At 50.5% G+C, this 25,440-nt stretch overlaps 1 long non-coding RNA gene across 1 annotated transcript in view; it reads right to left on the bottom strand.

Moving 5' to 3' along the window:
- Positions 1–25,440, bottom strand: part of LOC142486027 (uncharacterized) — a 115,661-nt gene that overhangs the window by 1,119 nt on the left and 89,102 nt on the right. The window lies entirely within an intron of this gene.

The raw sequence follows: 25,440 nt of genomic DNA, 5'->3' as shown, positions 1-25,440 counted from the left end.
CAGGTATCTCTGCTTCAGCACAGGCGGCTCAATCTTCGACTGAGCCACCTGTGCTGAAGCAGGGATATCCTGACCTGTTGGTGGCCCTTGAGGACTGCAGTTGGCCGCCCCGGGAGTAGATGAATCTGATACTGCAGATACAGCAACGGTGTGCCACATTCAACACCCGGTGTGTCAGAGAGAAAGATGCCATGGCTTTGTCCCCCGCGCATTTTGCGGTTTCCGGCCCAGGTGGCTTGTCATACATAGCCTCCCGGCAGTGCTACACCCATCCCTGACCTCCCCCAGCTGAAAAGACAATAAGTTAGAGATGCATCAATGGCAGGTCAATGGCCACAATGTCAGAATGGACACAGAGAATGTCCTGGGACGGGAGCAATACGTGAACAGGGAGAAAGTGATAGGTTTAAGTTTTTCTGTAGTTAAACGCATTTTACTTTCATTAAAAGAAAATGAATAGATGACTTTTTGTTAATATTCAAATTATTCTTGCTCTGTGCAATGTGGGGGACAGAACTGGCCCCCTGAACCCCCCCCCCTCCACACACACACGTCTCCCCCCCCCATTATATGTTACTAAATGTTCTCTATTAGAGTTTTTCTAGCACCGTCTAATTATCCATTTATATCAACCGTGAGGAATATGCTAGCTGCGTGTCTTCTGCTACGGACTCACATTCTGTGGGAAGAGTGTAGCAGCCGCTACCAGACAGGGCTGGATGAATATATAATACCGTATAACTATTCTGAGAACAGAAACGGGACACAGACATTTCATTCGTAAGGCTGAAGAAGCCATATTAAACGCAATCGATCAATAATAATAATAATGCATTGTAGTGTGAAGCTGCGTGAGTCTATGCATCTGGCCCCTTCTCTCTTCTATACACATGTTCAGATATCTCATCTCTGGAATATTACATTATTTGCACTCGCGATCACAATTTTTAACTAATTGTATTAACTTCACATCTCCCCCTGGGCGACGGCCAGTGAACACTCTTCCATGTGATTTGATTCGTGATTTTGTAATCCGGGCTGACAAGGCGTCTCCGCGACCTTCACCACGTTCCCTGACCTTCGCAATGACCATATGGAGGCACCGAGACGCTGCAGGAGCAAGGTGAATGGGTACCTGCGACCTGCTCTCCACAAGCAGGGGGAAGGGGGAGGTGGGGGAAGGGGGGAATTGGCGGGGGGGGTGGGGGGAGAGACAGCAGATGCCTCTTGGAATGGGCAGCAAACTGCAGAAGACAACCCTTCAGAATGGTGGTATTCCCTGTCTGCCTTATTATCTCTACTCGTTAGGAGCCACGGCCTCAATTAGCATGCCAAGTCTTTGGCTGCATCTGCACAGCTCAACAGCTTGAGCGGGCACCATACCAGCTGTAAGGCTCCTTCAGCGCTGGAGGCAGGTACCACGTGATGCCACGGAGTTTAAAGGGGTGAAAGTGAAAAGGCAGATGGGTTTGCAGTCCTAGCGTCTCCCAAATCTCCCGGTCATCTCAAGAGTCTCACTTACTGGACTGCAGCCTCAGGCAAACCCATAGGGGAGGCAACCTCCCTTAGGCGTCGTCTATGCTGCCGAAGATCGCGTGGCCGCTGCGCAATCACATTGCCTTAAGGCATTGATCGCGCCCATAGACTGATTTCACGGCGCGACGTGAACCAGCTCCGTGACGTCCCAGACACGCCCCCTACGGCGTGTCTAGCATGTCCTGAAAACGCACCCACTTCACGCGAGTGACTTCACGCATGCCTCGGCGCGGACGAAAGCTGTATGGACGCAGCCTTATTGTGAGTGGGTCTCAGACAGTAGAAGAGACTGTGACCAGTCACTGAGTGAGGGTCGGTCTCTTCCACATTAAATTAATTATATACCTCCGAGTAGAAGTATAAATAATATATGTTGGCAAAACAACACACAGTGGCATTGCCAGCTCCATCTGCAACTTCACAGCGCATGACACAATACCACAGAACACACCCTACACACTTCTTCCATTGTGGGCTCAGGACGAGCCAAGGGAAGACGGGGTTATTCCGACCTGCGGGGATTGTTTGCTGATATAAACACGCACAAGCGCGCCATATCGTGGAACTGCGCAAATCATTTTATTTTATTTTTTGCCACGACAGCATCAATAATTCTGTAAGAATGGGGGGGGGGGTAAAAACCGCTGGATGATTCCACAAGTGATCCACGCAATCAGCACGGTGCAGGGAAAACACAGATATGCTCCTTGGATGGGCTAAGTGGGAATGAACAGTGAATCGGTTTGAGATGGAATGACTACAGGAGCCGCGTGTGTGTGAATACTAAGCGCCATCGCTGGCCCCGTGTAAGCCTCCTGGCTGTGTTATCAGATAGGGGGTGGAGGGGGGGGGGGGGAATAAAAGAGCAGAGCTCCTGGCTAAGCAGATAAGCGCGACTCCGCTGGGGGATCGGAGAGGGACGAGGTTTCGCTTCACCTGCTAAACCGTGTCACCGTTCCCCCTCCTGTTATCTGCCGGGAGCACTCCCTCCAACGCATGTAAGCGCTGGCCGGCTATGCATGGAGGGATTCTCCAACAAGCGCACAAACACAAGATCCTATGTGATTGGAGGACACCAGAGGCACAAGGTGGGTGGGGAGGGGGAGAGCTGGAAGATAAGGGAGCAGGGTTTATTCAATGCAGCTAATGTGAACAATACATGTTAAAAAATAAATACAACAGCAAAGTGAACCATATCAGAGAATGTTATCTATTTCGGTGGGAGTTGCACTGTGCCGGGATCTGGGGAGTTGGGCGGAACGACGTGACAAACTCACAGTCGGGTATCTCGGATCTGCAGCGTTTATCCATGTTATCTCTGCGATGGCGGAGTCTCCAAGCTCGGCCCTGTGCTAATAGCACCGCAGTGCAGGACACGGGACTCCCCTCAATGTGGGAATGCAGCAAACAGAATGAGATCTGGGGCTCCGGCCGTGTCCTCTCACTGCTCTGGATATTCATTTGTAGCACTTGGAAAACCAAACACAACTTCTTCTTACTTAGGCTTCTAGCCGGAGACCTGCTGAGCCTGTGTTTGCCCCTTTGCTGCTCAGTGATCATCTTTTCCTGTAGGTAAAAGGAGACCATGGGGCAGATTCATGGAAACAAATGTTGGGTATGGAATCCCAAAAACGGCCGTCCATGTTAACGCCGCATCGGGGTGCGATACCGCGCGCCAGAGCGTGACGGATCCCGGCATATGTATGAATGCATTTTGTATGGCGTCAGGTTTGGAAGTCCAGTTTCTTACATATGATGCAGATTGTTTCCCGCGTCACAGCACGTGCTATCCTTCCATGCCCTGGCAGTGCCAGCCGTGTGTTAAATAGAGCCCTACCACTGGCACAACCAAAGCTCGCGTCACAGCACGTGCTATACTTCCATGCCCTGGCAGTGCCAGCCGTGTGTTATACAGAACCCTACCACTGGCACAACCAAGGCTCGCGTCACAGCACGTGCTATCCTTCCATGCCCTGGCAGTGCCAGCCGTGCGTTATACAGAACCCTACCACTGGCACAGCCAAGGCTCGCGTCACAGCACGTGCTATCCTCCCATGCCCTGGCAGTGCCAGCCATGCGTTATACAGAACCCTACCACTGGCACATCCGAGGCTCGCGTCACAGCACGTGCTATCCTTCCATGCCCTGGCAGTGCCAGCCATGCGTTATACAGAACCCTACCACTGGCACAACCAAGGCTCGCGTCACAGCACGTGCTATCCTTCCATGCCCTGGCAGTGCCAGCCGTGCGTTATACAGAACCCTCCCACTGGCACAACCAAGGCTCGCGTCACAGCACGTGCTATCCTTCCATGCCCTGGCAGTGCCAGCCGTGCGTTATACAGAACCCTACCACTGGCACAACCAAGGCTCGCGTCACAGCACGTGCTATCCTTCCATGCCCTGGCAGTGCCAGCCGTGCGTTATACAGAACCCTCCCACTGGCACAACCAAGGCTCGCGTCACAGCACGTGCTATCCTTCCATGCCCTGGCAGTGCCAGCCGTGCGTTATACAGAACCCTCCCACTGGCACAGCCAAGGCTCGCGTCACAGCACGTGCTATCCTTCCATGCCCTGGCAGTGCCAGCCGTGCATTATACAGAACCCTCCCACTGGCACAGCCAAGGCTCGCGTCACAGCACGTGCTATCCATCCATGCCCTGGCAGTGCCAGCCGTGCGTTATACAGAACCCTCCCACTGGCACAGCCAAGGCTCGCGTCACAGCACGTGCTATCCTTCCATGCCCTGGCAGTGCCAGCCGTGCGTTATACAGAACCCTCCCACTGGCACAACCAAGGCTCGCGTCACAGCACGTGCTATCCTTCCATGCCCTGGCAGTGCCAGCCGTGCGTTATACAGAACCCTACCACTGGCACAACCAAGGCTCGCGTCACAGCACGTGTTATCTTTCCATGCCCTGGCAGTGTCAGCCGTGTGTTATACAGAACCCTACCACTGGCACAACCAAGGCTCGCACCACAGCACGTGCTATCCTTCCATGCCCTGGCAGTGCCAGTCGTGCGTTATACAGAACCCTACCACTGGCACAGCCAAGGCTCGCGTCACAGCACATGTTATCTTTACATGCCCTGGCAGTGCCAGCCGTGCGTTATACAGAACCCTCCCACTGACACAGCCAAGGCTCGCGTCACAGCACGTGCTATCCTTCCATGCCCTGGCAGTGCCAGCCGTGCGTTACAGAACCCTACCACTGGCACAACCAAGGCTCGTGTCACAGCACGTGCTATCCTTCCATGGCCTGGCAGTGCCAGCCGTACGTTATACAGAACCCTCCCACTGGCACAACCAAGGCTCGCGTCACAGCACGTGCTATCCTTCCATGCCCTGGCAGTGCCAGCCGTGCGTTATACAGAACCCTCCCACTGGCACAACCAAGGCTCGCGTCACAGCACGTGCTATCCTTCCATGCCCTGGCAGTGCCAGCCGTGCGTTATACAGAACCCTCCCACTGGCACAGCCAAGGCTCGCGTCACAGCACGTGTTATCTTTCCATTTCCTGGCAGTGCCAGCCGTGTGTTATACAGAACCCTCCCACTGGCACATTCGAGGCTCGCGTCACAGCACGTGCTATCCTCCCATGCCCTGGCAGTGCCAGCCGTGCATTATACAGAACCCTACCACTAGCACAGCCAAGGCTCGTGTCCCAGCACGTGCTATCCTCCCATGCCCTGGCAGTGCCAGCCGTGCGTTATACAGAACCCTACCACTGGCACAACCAAGGCTCGCGTCACAGCACGTGTTATCCTTCCATGTCATGGCAGTGCCAGCCGTGTGTTATACAGAACCCTACCACTGGTACAACCAAGGCTCGCGTCACAGCACGTGCTATCCTCCCATGCCCTGGCAGTGCCAGCCGTGCGTTATACAGAACCCTACCACTGGCACATCCGAGGCTCGCGTCACAGCACATGCTATCCTTCCATGTCCTGGCAGTGCCAGCCGTGTGTTATACAGAACCCTCCCACTGGCACAACCAAGGCTCGCGTCACAGCACGTGCTATCCTTCCATGTCGTGGCAGTGCCAGCCGTGCGTTATACAGAACACTCCCACTGGCACAACCAAGGCTCGCGTCACAGCACGTGCTATCCTCCCATGCCCTGGCAGTGCCAGCTGTGCGTTATACAGAACCCTACCACTGGCACAACCAAGGCTCGCGTCACAGCATGTGTTATCCATCCATGCCCTGGCAGTGCCAGCCGTGCGTTATACAGACTCCTACCACTGGCACAACCAAGGCTCGCGTCACAGCACGTGCTATCCTTCCATGCCCTGGCAGTGCCAGCCGTGCGTTATACAGAACCCTACCACTGGCACAGCCAAGGCTCGCGTCACAGCACATGCTATCCTTCCATGCACTGGCAGTGCCAGCCGTGCGTTATACAGAACCCTCCCACTGGCACAACCAAGGCTCGCGTCACAGCACGTGTCATCATTCCATGCCCTGGCAGTGCCAGCCGTGCGTTATACAGAACTCTCCCACTGGCACAACCAAGGCTCGCGTCACAGCACGTGTTATCCTTCCATGTCCTGGCAGTGCCAGCCGTGCGTTATACAGAACCCTATCACTGGCACAGCCAAGGATCGCGTCACAGCACGTGCTATCGTTCCATGCCCTGGCAGTGCCAGCCGTGCGTTATACAGAACTCTCCCACTGGCACAACCAAGGCTCGCATCACAGCACGTGTTACCTTTCCATGCCCTGGCAGTGCCAGCCGTGTGTTATACAGAACCCTCCCACTGGCACAACCAAGGCTCGCGTCACAGGGCTTTCTAATCTAACACAAGCTAGAGCAGGGAAAGGTTATTTGCACAGTCACACAAAGATGGCATTAAGCATGAAATCACGGGGTTCCACTTCAGAGACCAGTGACCTAGCAGCAAGGCCATTTTAATAACAGTTAATTAGGGACTGGTGAAGCCGGGACCCTCTCTGCCTCGCTGGCACAGTGGTGGAAATGAACGCACTGGGACAGCTACACAAGGCTGTGTTTCAGTTGCTCTATAAACTAGTTTGCGGAGGAGATGGGGGGGGAGAGAACGGCATCTGTAACAAATCACTTCCTATTCAGCCGCACCGCGATGGGTCTCTGAAGGTCGGTTTTGTGCGGATCTGACAACAGAAACATAAATTGGGTCAGAGCTGAAAGGTATTATCAGCATCTTAACGCAGAGTGATAATGAGAGCTGGCTAGGTGCTGCTCTCATGTGTGTAGGAATTAACCAGGTAACGCGGGGCAACTAAAAATGGCCGCTGATGTGTTTTTGATGGATACCAGTTGACATTAACCCAGCGGTGGGCCACTCCAGTCCTCAACGGCCACCGCCACATCAGTATATCCCTGCTTCAGCACAGGTGGCTCAATCAGTGGTGATTGAGCTACTGTGCTGAAGCAGGGATGTCCTGAAGACCTGGCCTGTTGGTGGCCTTTGGGGACTGGAGTTGCCCGCCACTGTATTAACCCCTTCCCAGAGGTCTCTGCAATGCATTGATCTGCAATGTTACAAGGCATCGTTTGCCAGTGCAGACTCCTCAATGAAACTAACCGTGAGTACGGAGTAAAACCTAAAAGGTTAACAGCAGCCACCTCCGGGGTGCTAAATCTGCGGCCCCCACAGCCAGAGACACTGCAGAACACAGACATGTGGACTGAACGGTGCCTTTAACTAAAAAGTGTGTGTTTCTCCAACTCGAGCAGAAGGGAGTTAGACACTTGAAGTCCTATTTTGAGAAATGGCTTTGGGAGACTATAAGAACATACTCGGCATCATTACATGGCGCAGCTTCTCATTTGCACAGAAATGCACCTTGGTGGCAGAGCGATGGCTCTCCGAGCTCTTTCCCTGCTCACTTCATGCCTCCGAGAAGCACATATTTTGCAATTGATGGTTTCAGTCATTTGCACAGAAGTCTCTGGTGGTCACTTTCTCTCCCGTACCAAAAAGATGAGCAGATGTACACACACACACACACACACACAATCTGGTCTCTATCCTGTCGGTGCGTTCCTCTCTGCTCCTGATTGAATTACCTTTCCCGACTCCTGTATTGATTGCCTGGCTTTCCCAGGGTTGCACTATGCTGCGGGAGCGTGATCCGGGGGCTTGGAATGACCCTCCCTGCCGGGAGCGAAGTCCCGTGCATTGCATGAAACTCCCGGAAAGGCTCCGGGAGACTCAGCCCGATATCCATCTCCCAGCGACGTACTAGCCAGACGCAGCATCGGGCTCTTTTATAACCGCGCTGTAAAAAGTACAATGGGCTTTTGAAGAAGTCATTACAAGGAGGAGATGCGACTCGTGATACCTTTTTAGAAGACCGACAACAAAGTTCATCGTGGATGTTGCTCTTCGTGAGCTTGAAGGACCACAGACGCCTTTCACACACGCGACCAAAGGTTGCACCTGGAAGATATGGAAGGTCTTTATAATTGTGTACGACACCATCCATGAATGCTTCTTTTATCAGCCCTAGAAGTGCAATCACCACCTTCTAGATAAGGACAGGTGGCTCAATCAGTCCCTGCTTCAGCACAGGTGGCTCAATCAGAGGCTCAGTCTTTGACTGGAGCACAGGAGGCTTCAGCACAGGTGGCTCAATCAGAGGCTCAGTCGAAGACTGAGCCTCTGATTGAGCCACCTGTGCTGAAGCAGGGATATCCCTGTTAGAGATGGGGGGGGGGGTTGAGGACTGCAGTTGAGCAACCCCTAATCTAGATGATCAAGTAAACTCCAGGACCAACAAAGCAAAAGAGCATTATGACAAAAGAAAAAAAACAGGCAAAATGTGGTAGAAACAAACGAATAAAGAAACGTACAGTTATTCACACGTCTTTATTCTAAGGAATGTCAGGATCGACATACTGTATGGCAGATAGCCCCCGAGATATGTGTCCTTGTTAGAGCCTCCTTACCCCATTACCAGGAGACGGGGGAGAGGAGGTGCGCAGAGAGGGGGATGCCTTCTAACAATCTGCGCACGTTTCCTGGCGAATAATTCAACGCGGGCCGCGGGAGCCTCACACCAAGTCGCAGCCGCCAGCCCTGCTGGTGATTAATGACTTTGGAGGGTTTTTGTGTTCTCCAATCTCATCGTGATCCTGACAGAGTTCAGAGAGATGCTGGAAACACACGCAGCCCCTGCGCCTACCCAGACATGAACGCTCCCCCACACATCAGCACGCCCTAATAACCCTGCCCTCAGCAACCGCCGACACGCTCTCTTTCCTCCGCAGGGATCGGAAAGGGTTAATACTGCTTGAAGGGGCACCGATCATGGGCTTGGGAGGGGGGGGGGGATTTTGGAGGGCACAGAATTAATTTTTCTGTGCCACTGAGCAAAGGAAACAAGTTGCACAGAGAAGCACCAAGATTGCTGGTAACTGCAGTTACCGTTCATTTGTTCCGTGGAGTGCAGATAGGCTACACATGGGGCGGCAACGCAAGTCCTCAAGGGCCACCAACTGGTCAGCTTGTAAGAATATTCCTGCTTCAGCACAGGAGGCTCAATCAGTGGCTGAATCGAAAGACAAGACTGAGCCACTGATTGAGCGACCTGTGCCGAAGCAGGGACTGGTTGGGTCACCTGTGGTGAAACAGGGACGGATTGAGCCACCTGTGCTGAAGCAGGGACGGATTGAGCCACCTGTGCTGAAGCTGGGATATCCTGAAAACCTGGCCTCTTGGTGGCCTTTGAGGACTGGAGTTGGCCTCCCCAGGTGTACACAGTGATTTAGTTACTGTCACTTTTCCCACAAGGGGATGTGGTACACCATGAACGGACTGAAGAGACGACTGGTGGAGAGATAAACAGAGAGAGGAAGGGGGGATTAAAGGAGGACATTCAGGGGTAAGGTCAACCATGGCCTCTAAGCTTCTGTATCTGCATTTCCCAGTTGTCCTCTTCGTACCCGATGCTCACATCGCCCATTAGGGAAGGCTCGCCTGCCAAGTTCTACCTCCCGAACCATCACAAGGCCCCAACCAGGCTGCGGCTCCAGTGTTTTATAATGAAGCGGAGACAAGGGGAGCCTTCCTTTGTCCTCCGAAATGCTGGTATCGCCGTCTCCGGTGAAGCGACGGTACAGGGAATGGAAGGAACCGGCGTAGGCTGGAAATCGCAATTCAGCTGCTACAAAGTTACCAATGGTCCTCGGTGACACTGGTTGTCCATAACTCAACGCATCAAACAAGAATTCTAAATGGTTGATAACAATGCTCAATAATTGCACCTGATAATAAAATGTACTCAAATGGAAGGAAATTGGGCAAAACATGCAGGACTAGGGGTAAAACATGCAGGACTAGGGGTAAAACATGCAGGACTAGGGGCAAAACATGCAGGACTAGGGGTAAAACATGCAGGACTAGGGGCAAAACATGCAGGACTAGGGGTAAAACATGCAGGACTAGGGGTAAAACATGCAGGACTAGGGGGTAAAACATGCAGGACTAGGGGCAAAACATGCAGGACTAGGGGCAAAACATGCAGGACTAGGGGCAAAACATGCAGGACTAGGGGTAAAACATGCAGGACTAGGGGTAAAACAAGCAGGACTAGGGGTAAAACATGCAGGACTAGGGGAAAAACATGCAGGACTAGGGGCAAAACATGCAGGACTAGGGGTAAAACATGCAGGACTAGGGGTAAAACAAGCAGAACTAGGGGTAAAACACGTCTCCTGGTCAGAAAGCGTATTGCACAGCAGATGCTAATGCCAATTATTGACTATGGAGACATAGTATATGGCTCGGCTCCTCAAACCCACCTTAGCAAACTTGACACCCTCTACAATTCAATTTGTCGTTTTGTTCTCCAATGCAACTACAACACACATCACTGCGAAATGCTCAAAGAACTAGATTGGTCATCACTAGAGTCTAGGCGCAAAGTTCACCTTTCCTGTCTCACCCTCAAATACTTTCTGGGCAAGCTACCCAGCTACCTGAACAAGCTCCTCACCCCTACCACATGCAGTACCTATCACCTGAGATCAGACTCCAAAAGACTATTCATGGTCCCAAGACTCAACAAAGTATCCGGACGTTCCTCCTTCTCCTTCCGTGCACCCCAAAACTGGAACAACCTACCAGAGACTCTCATATCCACCACCATCTTAAGTTCTTTCAAATCTAAGGCTGTCTCACACTTTAATCTGGTCTGTAACTGTTTCATAAGCTCATAATATATATTTTCTTTAACTGTGCATGCAATGTCTTGTATATAAATGTATACCTTGTTCATTTATGTAACTGTATTTGTAACCATGTATTATTTGTTTTACTCTGTGCCCAGGACATACTTGAAAACGAGAGGTAACTCTCAATGTATTACTTCCTGGTAAAATATTTTATAAATAAATAAATGCAGGACTAGGGGCAAAACATGCAGGACTAGGGGCAAAACATGCAGGACTAGGGGTAAAACATGCAGGACTAGGGGTAAAACATGCAGGACTAGGGGGTAAAACATGCAGGACTAGGGGAAAAACATGCAGGAATAGGGGTAAAACATGCAGGACTAGGGGTAAAACATGCAGGACTAGGGGTAAAACATGCAGGACTAGGGGTAAAACATATATAACAGTGGAGACACATTTGAAGGTTTTACTGAAGAGATACCATCGGGTATTTTCACAAGACAGCCACCAGTCAAGTCACGTCAGGACTTCCGCCTCCTTATTACCACATTACCATCTTATCAGTGCGGGAAGTGGGGGGTCACCATGTGCCACGCGCTCCCCTTCAATGCTGCAAGTCTCGGATACACATTGCCTGGCTAATTACTTTCATGTGCTCCAGTCTGGCGTTTCTCCGGGACTATCTGTGGAAGATCGGTCAGGACCATGGACAGCGATAAAAGCAGCTCTCCCCCCTCCCAAACCCAGAGAAGTAAAGGCCGCACTTGTAGTGCCGGCGACAGCAACGTCGCGTCAAAACAAATGGATTGCCGCCGTCGCGTGCGCTTATAGTAAGCGCGATGCGCTGGTGCGACGGCTTGGTCGCGATCGCTGGAAGTCATCTCAACTTGATTTTTCCAGCGACAGCAGCCTGACGTCGCCGCCACTGTAAGCGTCGCCTGACGTCGCCGGCACTGTAAGCGCAGCCTAACCCGCTCACTGCCACGGAATACCGTCTCATCCATCTGCCACGCGGTCAGCCCACGGCACACAGTTTCATAATACACATTGTATGCTCAACTTGAGCCTTGCTAATGCTGGTGCACAGCAATGCCGAATTATCCCATAGAAGAGAAAGCCATTGCTATAATATAGCAGAGTGCTGCAGTATTAGCTGATATTACCTTTGTTATTTGGACCAACAATAGATATTGTAAGACGCGCTTGCGAGAGTTCTCCTCGCTTCCTCGGGTCAGCGATACTGATTTATAGAGTTTCCAGGAGCTTAACACAGATCTAAAAACCCAGATAACAGTCTCAGGCAGATGATGTAGAGAAGGAACGGCAGAGGGGAGCAGTAAATAACCAGACAGGGCAATGAATGGATTAAAGGGATTGTGAGAAGTGTGGAGAGTATGTAGGGCCATCCATCAGCAGTGTGATAGGGGTACGGAGGGGTACATTACAATAATATAGCAAAATAATGGGTAGTTAAAAAAAAAACTGCAAGCTTTCAGGATCCCTCGCACCCCTAGTAATGGGTCTAAAAAAAAAGTGAAAAAAATAACGTTGATTACGCTGTGTTTAAACGTGCTGTGTTTTTCTCAGTTGCCCCTGTTTTTTGAGGCAGACAGTGTCAGGGAAATCCTTCCCCTTTGCTTCTCGCTCCCTTTGTCTCCCCTGCATTTCAAAACACGAGTTCGGTTAGCCTTGGTTGGCCAATGATTAATGGGGGGAAGTAAAGAAATCAGAGTGTCCCAATGGCATTCACCAGCCGGCGCTCCTGCCCAGGTAGTGGGGTCAGGGAGAGAGCAGAGAAGCGCTGCAGTAAATGACTGACACTGCTTACAGCATTCTACCCCAGACTGTTGGCCGTATGAAAGAGTGGAGGTGGGGCAGATGGTCTATCGATGCAGCATAGTGGGCTACAGAGTTCTGTCAGGTGCCAAACCCAATATACAATGCAGCCACCTTCCTCCTGCTGGAGAAGATGTCCGCTCCATTTCATTGATCAGCATTTTCCCTTCTTTCTAACAAGAGGGAAATGGTCTCAAAATTATTTCTCTTTTCTTGTACCCTTCTGAAAAATGGGTGCAAGGAAGCGTGCACAATTATACGTTTCTGCATTAAACCACAGTACTCAAACTCTTCTTTATAAACCACTTCAATTGAGTTCTCGGGTATGTTGAACACACTGCAGTCATTTTTCGGACCGGCTTCCTCTCTTCGTGTTGGTATAGAATTACAGACCAAACCTCAGGAGTCAAATTGGAGCAAAGTACATCTTCAGCAATGGAACCAGTGTCCTGGCCTCTCTGCCCCCTGCTGCCCCTGTAATGGTCTGATTTCAGTCAGGCCGGGGATTGTGCCGTATGTGAGATGCTGGTAACATGTTGCTGGAATGAGCCCTCAGGGAGAATGTCTGATTGTTGCCTAACTCCTGTGATCTCTCACACAGAGATAATGGGGAACAAATAGATTTGCTCCATGCAACTTCAGACTAGAACAGAAACCATGGAAAGGATAAGAGAAAGAGTAAAGGGGATAAAGAGAGAGAGAGAGAGAGAGAGAGAGAGGGGGAAGGAGAGAGAGAGAGAGAGAGAGAGAGAGAGAGAGAGAGAGAGAGAGAGAGAGAGAGAGAGAGAGAGAGAGAGAGAGAGAGAGAGAGAGAGAGAGAAAGAGAGAGGAGAGAGGAGATAGAGATGGAGAAAGAAGGAGAGAGAAGGAGAGGGAGAGAGAGAAGGAGAGAGAAGGAGAGTGATAGAGAAGGAGAAAGAGGGATAGAGAAGGAGAGAGGGAGAGAGAGGGAGAGAGAGAAAGGGAGAGCGAGAGAAACAGAGAGAAATAGAGAGAGCAAGAGAGAAAAAGAAAGAAAGAGAGAAACAGAAAGAGAGAAGGGGATAGAGAGAAACAGAAAGAGAATGAGAGAGAGAACGCAGCAGGTGGGAATGGATGGAGAGCAGAATAAAGTAAGGTAAGTTGAGTAGCGTGCGTGTTTTTCCTGCGCTGTCTGAGGGAGGAATCTCTCTATTGATCTGCGGTGACTTAGGTCAGAGACGGTGAGGGCTAAAACGAGAAATTAATTCCCAAGTAATTTAGAAGATGAAAAACAACATTGTCCTCTTCCCTTTCATTTCCTGATTCTGCTCGTCCGAACGCAACCCCGGCTTCCGAAACCCGATGTCCCCGGCACAGACATCAGCCCTGACCTTGGGTTTCACTAGAAAGCCCCAATTACAAAGGCAAGGTCACACGGGTCTCCTTCATCAGCACAGACCAAAGAGAGCGCCGCGAAGACAAACAGTGTCACCTGCTGCACAGACTGCCACGGTCCCAAGACCAAGTCCATAGTGCGAGAGACCGCGCGGTGCGAACAGGCCGCGTCTCTATGGGGCCGGCAAAAGAGCGCGTGACCGAAACGCAACGGCGTTTTCAGGAGGCCAGAGAATTTGGTTTTGTCACGCGACGGCCCGGTCACGTGAGCGGTTCAGCCAATGAGGGCGGACCAGCCTCGTGATGTCACCGCCACACGTCCCCATCGCTGCGGATCTCAGTCCACAGATCGCTCGGCCGGCAGACGCTCGCAGCCACGCGCCCCGTCGCACGCAGCCACGCGCTCCGTCGCAAGCGCCCCCACACTATCCGAGGGCTTGGGCTGCACACCGGCCTTTATTTACTACTGACCGGATTTTAGGAAGGCCCGTGGCACTGTCCCACGTAGAAGACGGATAAACACGTTGCAATGCTTGGGATCGAAGTCGAAAGCCGCGAATATAGTGAGTGCTGCAGGGCGCGCGTGCGACTGCGTGACGTCACTCGCGCGGTGCGCGCAAAACCTGCACTGTATGCAGGAGGCGACAGGGAGGCGTGGTCCGTGACATCACTCGCGCGGTGCGCGCAAAACCAGCACTGTATGCTGGAGACATCGGGAGGTGACAGGGAGGCGTGGCGGAATCGTGGCCTGTGACGTCACGCGAGCGGTTCGCCACCATTGGCTGAACCGCTTCACGTGACGCTGACATCACGCGGCCATCGCACGGAGAGACACATTCATCGTCTCCCCAGGATTCTGCCTCTCGGCCGCGCGCACTATGCGCCCTTCACGGAATTCAGGTATTTGTTTTGGCGCCACGCACTGCCGCGGCCACTATAATCGCGGCCCACGGTGGTAGAATGGATGAGACGTAGCTTGAAGGATCGGTGACAGAGTGTTGAGGTAAATGGAGTATATTCAGAGGGGAAGGTAACCACTGGGGTGCCTCTGGGATCTGTTCCTGGACTGGTTCTCTTTAAAGATGCAATCCAAGCGGGACTGTAAAATATATATATATATCATGTTGTTCAAATGAAGGAGAGAGGCAGAGTAATACTGACAGCTTAAAATTCAACTCAATGCCATTTTTAATATCATTTGTAATATAATATAGGATAATATACAGAGCATCCTTTGATTTCTATAGATTTCTCCCCAGCAGTGCAAGATATTTGCAACACTTTCCTGTTTGTGATCATTTGTTGCCAATGTTCCCAGCAGTTTGAGCTGCAAACTGTAACAGAACATAATCTTACCTTAGTAATATCAGGATACATTGTAGCTGCTGAGTTACACTGACTGAAGGATTGATTGAAACTGAAAGGCGGCCATTTAGTGAACCCGGGGAATCAGGATCTTTGCTGATCAATCACCGGAGAACTAATTGATCGGCAGCTTAGGTAATTAGTTTTCAACAAAGGTAATCAAAGGCTGCGTGTATTTAAAAAAAAATTGTTTTTTTAATGAAACTTCTTGGATTGCCTCTTTAAATCATGTTGCTAAATTGGGCCCTTGGAGGTGAGAGAAAGCAGGAGGCAGAGCACAAAGACAAATGGCACATGGGAATAAAAGTGAGATAGTAAGGCGCAGAGGGGGAGAGACATCGCTCCGCAAAGTGCAGACTCCAATAATTACACACAGGTAATAAGCCAACCCCCCTGTAATTAAACACAGACGCACTCTACCCTCTCACGCCTTGCACTGGACAGTACATTATGCGCAGGGGTCAGCGGAGGAACAATTAGGCAGAAACTATTTCCAATCCATCGATACTCTGAGCACTGAGTATGTAATGCATAAACTTCGCCTTCTTCTGTCCCGTGATGCAAAGAACTATCACAGGAAATCAATCCCAGGGCAGCATTGTGAATATCAGTCATTTAAAGAACTTCGCAAGCATTCATACATCAATCCATTGCAGCACACAGGAAGCGCAGTGCAGAACCGCAGCTTGTAAAGAATGCCTTACTGCTGGACCACAGAGCTTACCATCATCCCACTAGTGCTCAGCTTCACAAAGACTTCTGCCAGTTTTGTGAGTTGTGTGTTCATCAGGAATATTAACATTTGACTCTGTTCCCCACCAGTGGTGCATGGGTTAAAGCAGGGGTTCTCCACCCCCAGCCCTCCAAGACCTCCCGTCAGGCTTTCAGGATATCCCTGCTTCAGCACAGGTGCTTCAATACGTCTCTGATTCAGCACAGGTTTCTGAGTATCTGCTTCCGCACAGCTGGCTCACCAAGCCCCTGCTTCAGCACAGGTGGCTCAGAGGCACAGTCTTCAACTGAGCATCTGATGGAGCCATCTGTGCTGAAGCAGGGATATCCTTAAAACCGGACCTGTCGGGGGGTCTTGAGGACTGGAGTTGAGCACCTCTGGGTTAAAGGCTGCGATAGTAGGCCTCACAAGTCCAGGTATCTCTAGCTTCTTGAAGTCTAAGGCCTCGGCCATGTTAATTGCTTGCTGGCGGAGGCGCGCTGAGGCGCGCTCCCGCTCAGCACTGAGCCCCTACAGCCGCAATTAGAGCGGCTTTAGTAGGGGGCTCGCCTACGGTTCCACAAGCGTGCGGAAGCGCAGGTCTTAGGGAAATGTAAAATTTCCCCGCTTGCCGGCGCGCAGGGCTGGTCACGTGAGCGGTTAGCCCAATGAGGGCGAACCAGCTCCGTGACGCCACTGGCCCGCCCCCTGACGGCGCACAGGGAAAGCACCCGCAAGGCCAGGGAAAGCACCCGCTTTCCCTGAGCCTCAGCGCGCCTCAGCACGCCAGCGGGGAGCCTGGCCGAGGCCTAAGAGAATATCGCAGAGCTTGCTGGGGTTCTGTGTTCTGTTAACCTATTCTCAGCTGTCTCTGCTGTTGGAGGTTAGTGGCTCCTCCTTCCCAGGTTTTAAGCCCGCCCCTCCCCACTTCCCAAGTGAGTAGGTCCTTTCATTCTGCTGGATATAGATCCAATGTTGGTCTTTCTCCCCTCTAATAGAGGTAAATGAGAATTTTAATCCTAATAGAGGTATATTAGTATTTTATCTGGTAGTGTTAGGACTTGCGAACAGGGTCTGTCTTGTCGTGGCTCGCAGGCTTACAACGCTTTGGCCAAAGGGTTAAACTAAATGACCCTATTTCAAGAGAATATATAAGTATTTTACTGTGTATTTCTCTCATGTTGGATGTAGCATTGGGCTTCTCTGTCGTTTGTTGTATACATATGCCACGCTCAATAGCACTCCATTTTTACACTTATATACATACAGTATATATATATATATTTTGTGGGGGCTCAGGGGTTCCCAAAAAGAGCTTGCTGGGGTTTTGTGTTTTGTTATCGCAGAGTTTTCCAGGATTCAGAAACGTCCCAGATTTCATCTGCCCGTTAAACTTGCTGTGACTTACTCGCCTCACTGACAGTGAGCTGCATCAAAAGCCAGAAACAGCTGAAGCGTCCGGGGTACACCCTCACAGCTGTGCTGAAGCACCATCTCCACTGACCCCCTGCTTATTCCAGTATGAGGACCTGTCACGCAGCTCCAACTGGGAACCAGAGAACCTGCTCTATTCTTCCAGACCAGAACCAGCCCGCAAAATGTGTCCTAGTTCTTCGGGAACTGAAATGATGCCCTCAGCTCTTCAGGGAGCCCTTGTTCGTGTGTACTGTAGGTATACCATGCACACTGGCAATGCTGTACAACCCGCTTGCTAAACGGCAACGCCATTTCAACCCGCCAGTGCCACAAGAGGCTTGCAAATCAATACAATAACAGACAGGTCAACGAGTTGTTCTCCCCAACTGCACTAAAGGAGACGCAGGAGAACCCAATCGTGTAGACGGCTGCTTGTGGAAACCAAATCCCTTTCACCAGTTCTCACCAAATAGTCACCCTCCAATGTTTACACAAATGTACAACCCTGTCCCACGGTCACCTCTCACCCCTACCAGAGGGACCAGAAGGGTTAATACAGAGGTTTATTTTCCCAGAGGGAATGGGTTTTTTGGGGAGACGCGAGGGTAACGCCCATGTTGTTACATGCGAGGAGCGCTCGGTAAACAGTCCGTCACTGTAAATGCATATTGCAATGAGATGTTAAGGCCATATCCGTGTAAGGTGGACAGATAGAGACTGGAATTTGATATACTTGCTTGGGAAACGATCTGGTTATGATGAGCCATGCTGAACGCACGTTTACACGTCAATGCAGCAAGAGAAGGGTTCGATGAAACCCGGTGCAATTAAAAGTAAGATGTGTGTGCCCGGACCGATGTCTGGGGGCTCCTACTCCTTGCTGTTTATGTCGCAGATCACTCAGGAAGTCATTGTTGCATAAAATAGGAGCTGCCAGGAAGCTTCGGTGTTGAGAGGGAGCCCTCGTTTCCCCCCCCCCCCCTGCTCTCGCTCTCTTCCCCCCCCCCCCCCCCCTCCCGCACGCTCCCTGGGAAATCACTGCGCACATTCCAGATTCCCAGCCACGCAGACAACTCCGGTTATTAATGCCTTCGGAGAGCGCGTCCTGACACGGGCTCATCAGTCACCGGAGAAAGGAAGGGACTCAGGGTGAGGGGCAGAGTGGGGAGCCGGGGCACCGTCAGTGAAAAGGTGGTCTGACTTCTGCCCACAGGCCAGGGCGAAAACTGAAAAGGGATTAGTGTCAGCGGTGAAGTCAATGAGAAGGGACAGGCCGCCCAGATAGCCAGGGCCTGGAGGGATGTGCTGGAATAAGACGGTTCCCTCAGCTCAGAGCAGAGGTTTGATGGAGTATAGTTAGAACTGCCACCTGGCTGCAGAAGACCCCAACCAGACACACCCTAACCCTGCCCTGGTTACGGTGTACCTAGCAATCCCTTTATAACGCTAGACAGGCCTCTCGTTGGGCAGCACAGGGGTTTAATAAGGGAGTTAAGCGCTGAGCGGTTTCGCCAGCCTACCTGACATCGGAAGTGATAAAAGCAAAGCAGAAAGCAATGGGAATCTGCATCTTTCATGCACCTGGATACAAGGCCACCTTATCCCACCCACTAAACCCTCCGCTGGGTGTTAGCGTACGTTGGAGGGCAGAATGACGGATGACGTGCTCCTCTGGCTTGAGTTAGGGCTGTAATACGGCAGGCAGAAGCTCAAAGGGGTCCATGTTAAAGCGGATAAAGGTTGACGTACTGCGAGTGCTTATTTGCATGCCATTACCCAGAATCCCTGGCTACAGTGGACGCAGTTTGCTAAGCGTTGCAGACCTGTCCACGACATGCAAACAAGTGGGATTTGTATTTACTACATAACAGAACAAAGATACTGAGCATTATTATAAAGTGCAGACTAACCTTTTGCTTGGAGTGGGGAGGGCTATTTTATGTTATTTGTGTTCACCAGCCCTGGAAATGTTTCTTTCGTCGCTTCAGTGATAGGGCGAGACGGCAACACACGGCAGATTTAATTATTCCAAAGGGTTACATCTTTACTACGAGAAGAACTAGCTGCGCTGTGTAATTCCCTCTGGATTCAACTAGAGAACTCCAGTAAAAACCTAGCAGCGACTGTACCCACATTAACCGTGAGGGTATAAAACACTGCAGCTGAAATCATGTATTATTCACCAAGAACACTTTCTGCCGACCACTTCATTCTCGCCCTTGCGCACGTTAGCGCCGGACACTTATTTGCCGAGACAAAACCCCACTGGAAACGTCTGCGGCTCCGAATAATGATTACAATTTGGTTGGTGCGGAAGTTATGAGCGCGCGGCTGAGATATGACAGTGAAAGATGGCGAGGGGGATAATTACCAAATAAATCTAATTCCGGTGAGGATGAGATTTTAAGGCAGGAGCCGGAGATGCTGTGCGGACGATCGGTACCTGGTACAGCTGCATTTTAAGAGGTCCCTGCTTTCTCGTCTCTCGCCTGCATTATCCCAAACAAGGGCACGCATTTAACAAGGTCCCCCGCAATTAGCAGCAGCTAGATTATGCTAATTGGTCTCTAAGCGGCTAATAGTGGGGGTGCAGCTCGCCCTGTATATACTTATCTCGCGGCCGCCAGCCGGCGCACAGGAATCTCTCGCCTGTGGTCATTTTGAAAGATTTGTTGTTTTATTGATATCATTCCACGTTTGAAGTATCTGTTTAAAACGGTCTATTAAAGCAATATCCTACGCGTGTTTTTTTTTGTTTTTTTTAATAAATCAGTTCTGTACAGGCATACCCCGCATTAACATACGCAATGGGACCGGAGCATGTATGTAAAGCGAAAATGTACTTAAAGTGAAGCACTACTTTTTCCCCACTTATCGATGCATGTATAGTACTGCAATCGTCCTATACGTGCATAACGGATGTAAATAACGCCTTTGTAACAGGCTCTATAATCTCCCCGCTTGCGCACAGCTTTGGTATAGGTAGAGAGCCGGTATTGCTGTTCAGGACGTGCTGACAGGCGCATGCGTGAGCTGCCGTTTGCCTATTGGGCGATATGTACTTACTCGCGAGTGTACTTAAAGTGAGTGTCCTTAAAGCGGGGTATGCCTGTACTAAGAGAAATTACTTGTAGCATTTAAAAAAAAACAAAAAAAAAACACGCAATATAGCAAGCAATTTTTGTTTCTATAGCAACCCTTTACAAAGTCACATCCCCTTCCTCTTCTGAAACAGGCTCAGGCTCTTGAGCCCTGCCCTCTCTCTAGCAGTGCAACAATTGTATCTAGTGATTGCCTGGTCACATGATCTACCCCACAGAACTTTGCATCTTGGGTAGTCTTCTGCTGCACTGACAGAGATTTAGTGAACCCCCAAGTCAAATCTTCGACGATCGATCGGCAACTTAGCTAATCACTTGTCAGTGTGCCGATTGTATTGATGCAATTATTGAATGGAACTTTTTTTTTGTTTTAAACTGCAGCTTTAAAACGTGTTGCCGGATTCATGTACTTGGGGGATATGAAAACAAAACTGACGCAAATATTATTATTATTATTATTAAATAGCGTCATTTCCATTGTGCGCATCCTGGCAGCCATGAATCCAGGACTTTGCTTATCTACGTCGCGTGCGATTTCGAGAGGGGAGCGCGGATTATGAGACGCATCGATCTCTGGGTCTCTGCACATCACTTTCTCTATGTCTACACATCCACTGAGCTCCTCCATACGTACAAATCCAGACACCACTACAGCAAAGATCTGGTTACAAGGCGCAGATTCAAGCAGAAAACAGGTTTTCCTGAGCATTGGTACATAGATTCCCTTGTGTTTAACAAAGTAATTGTACCTAAATTACATCTTTATTTATTACAGCATTGTAACTGGGAAGGGAAGCCTCCCCCCCCCCCCCCGAGCAAAACCACACTATTTTCAGCTATGGCCCAACCGCCATAGTTACCAGTCGTTCCCCATGGGGATTTAAATGGCTGTTGAATAGGAAGCTGCAAACCCTGTCGTTGTGTGGCTTCATATTGGCCAGTGGGAGCCGCAAGATGTGACGGCCATTTTGTTTCCCCTCAAGGGAACAGAAACACCTGTAAGTATCTCAGATCTACAGATCCTGGTTTCCTCCTCGTCAAGGCCGAGATGTGACCGAGGCAACAATTATCCGCGGCAAAAGAAAAAAGGGGCGGTCGCCAGACTGCGTCACCGTGTTTCTTTACGCCGGATATCTGCGCTGCCCGTGTTCGATCTCGAGGTAATTGAAAGATCACAACGCCATGTCTGCCCCCAGCAGTTCTCCGCTGTCAGACGGGACCTTGTTCAGGGGTCCGAAACGTCGGGCTAGCTCCACATGTTCCTCAATGTCCCGTTTCCCTGAACCCCCCACCCCCGTCCCCAATGTCGGGACGTGAAGCAGGATATCGCCCTATTGAGTATCCTCCTTGCACTGCGAGGGGACAACACCGCAGTTACATTACAGGAAAACTTCCCCGGTCAGCAAAGTGGCAAGCAATGCCAACAAAGGTGCTCTAACTGCCCCTGCCAGCGTACATGGACAGGGCAGTTACAGAGCAGGCTATAGCATCCCCTGCCTCAGCTATACAGGTCTTACACACATCTTTCGCCCGGGCGCCACTCCGAAGGAAACCTTGGGAACGCTTTGCCCGCTCCCGCCCTGCGTGATCATTCAGAGTGAGATTAGCATGCCCAGCAGCACACACCGAGGGACACTCCTAGAATAGCCACTTTCCAACCCAAACTCATTTAGGGGGGGGGGGGCCTAAAAAAAAAAAAAGCTAATAAGTGTACATGTTCATTGTAATTGCCCCATAGAACATTCCTTGCTGCCACTTTAACCCCTGTAAGCTGCTCACTTCCCATCGCCCCCTCCCGCTGGGCGCTCTCCTGCAAGCCAATTATTCCCCGCTTGTCCGCGGAGTGAAACGCGTTGGTATTCAGGCGCCGGGCTGAGCTGCCACATTAGAATGGCGTGTGCGCGCGCGCAGGAGTCGCGTGGGAATTGAAGACGCCCGCGCGTCCGAGATCAGGTCAAAGCGCACAAGCCCAGGGTACGGGGCTGAATGCGGCGCTGGCTGTTAAGACCCGGAGCAGAGCGTTAGGAAGCGCAGGATTACCGCCGGCCATTGCTTTCGCACGTGATCCAGTGCAGGGTGGGGGGGGAGCCACCCCAGTCCTCAAGACCACCCAACGGGCCAGGCTTCCTTGCTTCCGCACAGGTGGTGCACTGATTGAGCCGCCTGTGCTGAAGCAGGGATATCCGGAATCCCTGACCTGTTGGTGGCCCTTGAGGACTGGAGCCGAGAACCCCCTGGTGTTAACGTCACTGCCTCTGAAGTACGAGGACACTTTTTAAGGTCCCAGCGTCTTGTGGCCTTGGGAAAGCGTCTTTACCGCTTTGTGCTGCAGACATTGAAATGTAGAGTGCAAGCTCTGCCGGGCAGGGACCGGATACTGCGTACAGAGCAGAGTACACCGCAGTGCTGCATCGGGACCACATACGGTTATCCTTGCGTCTAACTCGGGCAAAATGAGGCGTTATTCACACAAACGCAGAGGAGGTCACTACATGAACCTCGCTCACAGAGCTTGCAATCTATTTTTGTATGAGCAAACAAACAAATCAATATAAGCCCTCTAAAAAGCGCTGGCCTACACACTAATTAAAGTGAAGGTGGTTATATCAAAAAATGTGATTGACAATAATGTGATATAAATACAAATATAAAGCAGCCTAAGGAACAAAAAAACAGCAGATTATTCCAAATCTGTACAAACAATACTATTACACAAATTAATCGTTCCTGGCGCTGTGAATAAAGTCCAAAAATACCGTGAACCAACAAGGCAGTCTCTAGTATAGGCTTCCTTAGGCAGGTTGATGGTCTTGATAGTGATATTTCAGACAGGGGAGTTGTAGATCCCCTGACAAAGTGACAACGGGTCACTAAACGCGTAGGGAGGAGGAGCTTAGTGATTTGGAACGTCTGAGCACCCGTAGTTCCTGACGCGAGGAGAGTTCCGGGTTCCAGTTTCCGGTTTGCGGCATCGCTGACGTCACTCGAGGTTCCGGTATCGAGTGTAGCGTGCGGCGATTCTCTCCTCGGCAGTCTATAGGAGCAGTGCAGGTTGCGGACGGCAGTTTGTGCGGTATTTGATACCCTGTATTTATGTAAGTGTGATTTTAACATTTTTTCTTGAGCTATTAAATCCTGTACGATATCACACTAGCATTGTTTAATTTCCACCCCCTCCCACTCTTGAACCTGTGGGAGTGTTGGAGTGAAAAATCGACACTGAGTGAGGGAGATTCCAGCAGACCAGACCACGTGGGATCCGTGAGATGATCTGAAGGAAAGGGACGGATGTCACAGATTCTCTCAACTGAATGTTGCTAGCCCATATCCTGTAAGTAGGATTCTAGGATTTTAGATAGGGAGACAATTGAAGAAACACACTACGCAATTGGTGTGCCCTGTTGTTTTTTCTGTTATTTCAGAAACAGCTGAACATCATTCATAAGGACTACAACTCCCCTGTCTGAAATATCACTATCAAGACCATCAACCTGCCTAAGGAAGCCTATACTAGAGACTGCCTTGTTGGTTCACGGTATTTTTGGACTTTATTCACAGCGCCAGGAACGATTAATTTGTGTAATAGTACTATTTTTGTATGAAGTCACATTCCCAATGTCACAGGAAGATGCCCCTTGTGTCCCCCCCACCTCAGAAGCCAGGGCCCTCAGCCCCCTCCCCCCCTCCCCCACCCCCCACGCTGCCCTTTTGAAGTAGTGGATGTAAATATAGATTAAGATGCACTGCCAAAACTGTGGGATTAAGGGGAAAATGATTGCTCTGTAACAGGAGCGGCAGCCAAGCGTTTCTCTCCCAGCCTTCAGGGCAGAGCGAGGAGGAGGAGGAGGAGGGTGTATGCTCGCTGGGGCTGCTGTGGGTTTGGAATGAGGTGCCCTGGAATTATATTAACATTCATTGGCATCAATGCCCTTGAAACACAGCGCGGGAGCCGCACACCCTGTGATATCTCCAGAATGAAAAAGTGTTTTGTTTTTCCCTGACCCCGCACCCCCTCCCCCCCCTTTTGTTTGTATTTGATTTGTTTGAATAGTCTAATCAAGGTGCTGGCATTCAGGGGATGTTCCTCTCTCATGTCTCCAAGCAGAAAGTCTCAGCCGACTCTCTTTAGCATAAATTAGCGCAGCGCCCTACATACCTGAAGACTATAACGTGTCACGGGTGTCAAACTCAGTCCATCAACAGGTCAGGTTTTCAGGATATCCCTGCTTCTGCGCTGGTGGCTCAACAACTAAGAGTTTGCCACGTGGCCACCATATCTACACTACTTCCCAAAGCCTTCTCTCTCACGCATACACAACGTATCGTTTTATTTATAACGTGCCAGCGGTGTACCCAGCGCTTTACTAATGTACAATACAAAGTTTTTAAAAAACACACACACACACAGGGGAGAAGCGCCACGGGTAAATAACAACATGAGGCAAAGTGTGACCCTATCCTGAAGAGCTAACACTCTATGTATGCAGCAGCAGTAGCAGCAGTGATAAGAGTTAAGGAGGTGGTAAGATACCTGCGGTCATACTCTTACTCATTCTGGTGCAATATTCCTAGATTTGGCAAAGGCGTTTGTACTGGTGATCAAACTCCAGTGCTCTGGAATAGGGAAGCATGCTTTAAACTGGTTTCAGTCCTACCTATCAGGAAGATCACAACATGTGTCCATCTCAGGCTCTAACTCCAACCCCCTGGATATCACCTGTGGTGTCCCGCAAGGCTCTGTTCTGGGGCCCCTACTCTTCTCAGTGTTCATCAATTATCTTCCTACAGCTTGTAAGGAAGCCTCAATACACATGTATGCAGATGACACAGTATATGCACACAGCCATAGCCTCTCTGAAATTGGACATGTACTTCAATCTGATTTTTCAAGAATTGAATGCTTGACTTCCCAAAACAAACAGTTTTTAAACACTGACAAGACTGTAACAATGATATT

This window comes from Ascaphus truei, unplaced genomic scaffold, assembly GCF_040206685.1.
Source record: "Ascaphus truei isolate aAscTru1 unplaced genomic scaffold, aAscTru1.hap1 HAP1_SCAFFOLD_711, whole genome shotgun sequence".
NCBI classification, from domain to species: domain Eukaryota; kingdom Metazoa; phylum Chordata; class Amphibia; order Anura; family Ascaphidae; genus Ascaphus; species Ascaphus truei.
The sequence above is the reverse complement of the archived record's forward strand: the minus strand, read 5'-3'. Positions and strand labels throughout refer to the sequence as shown.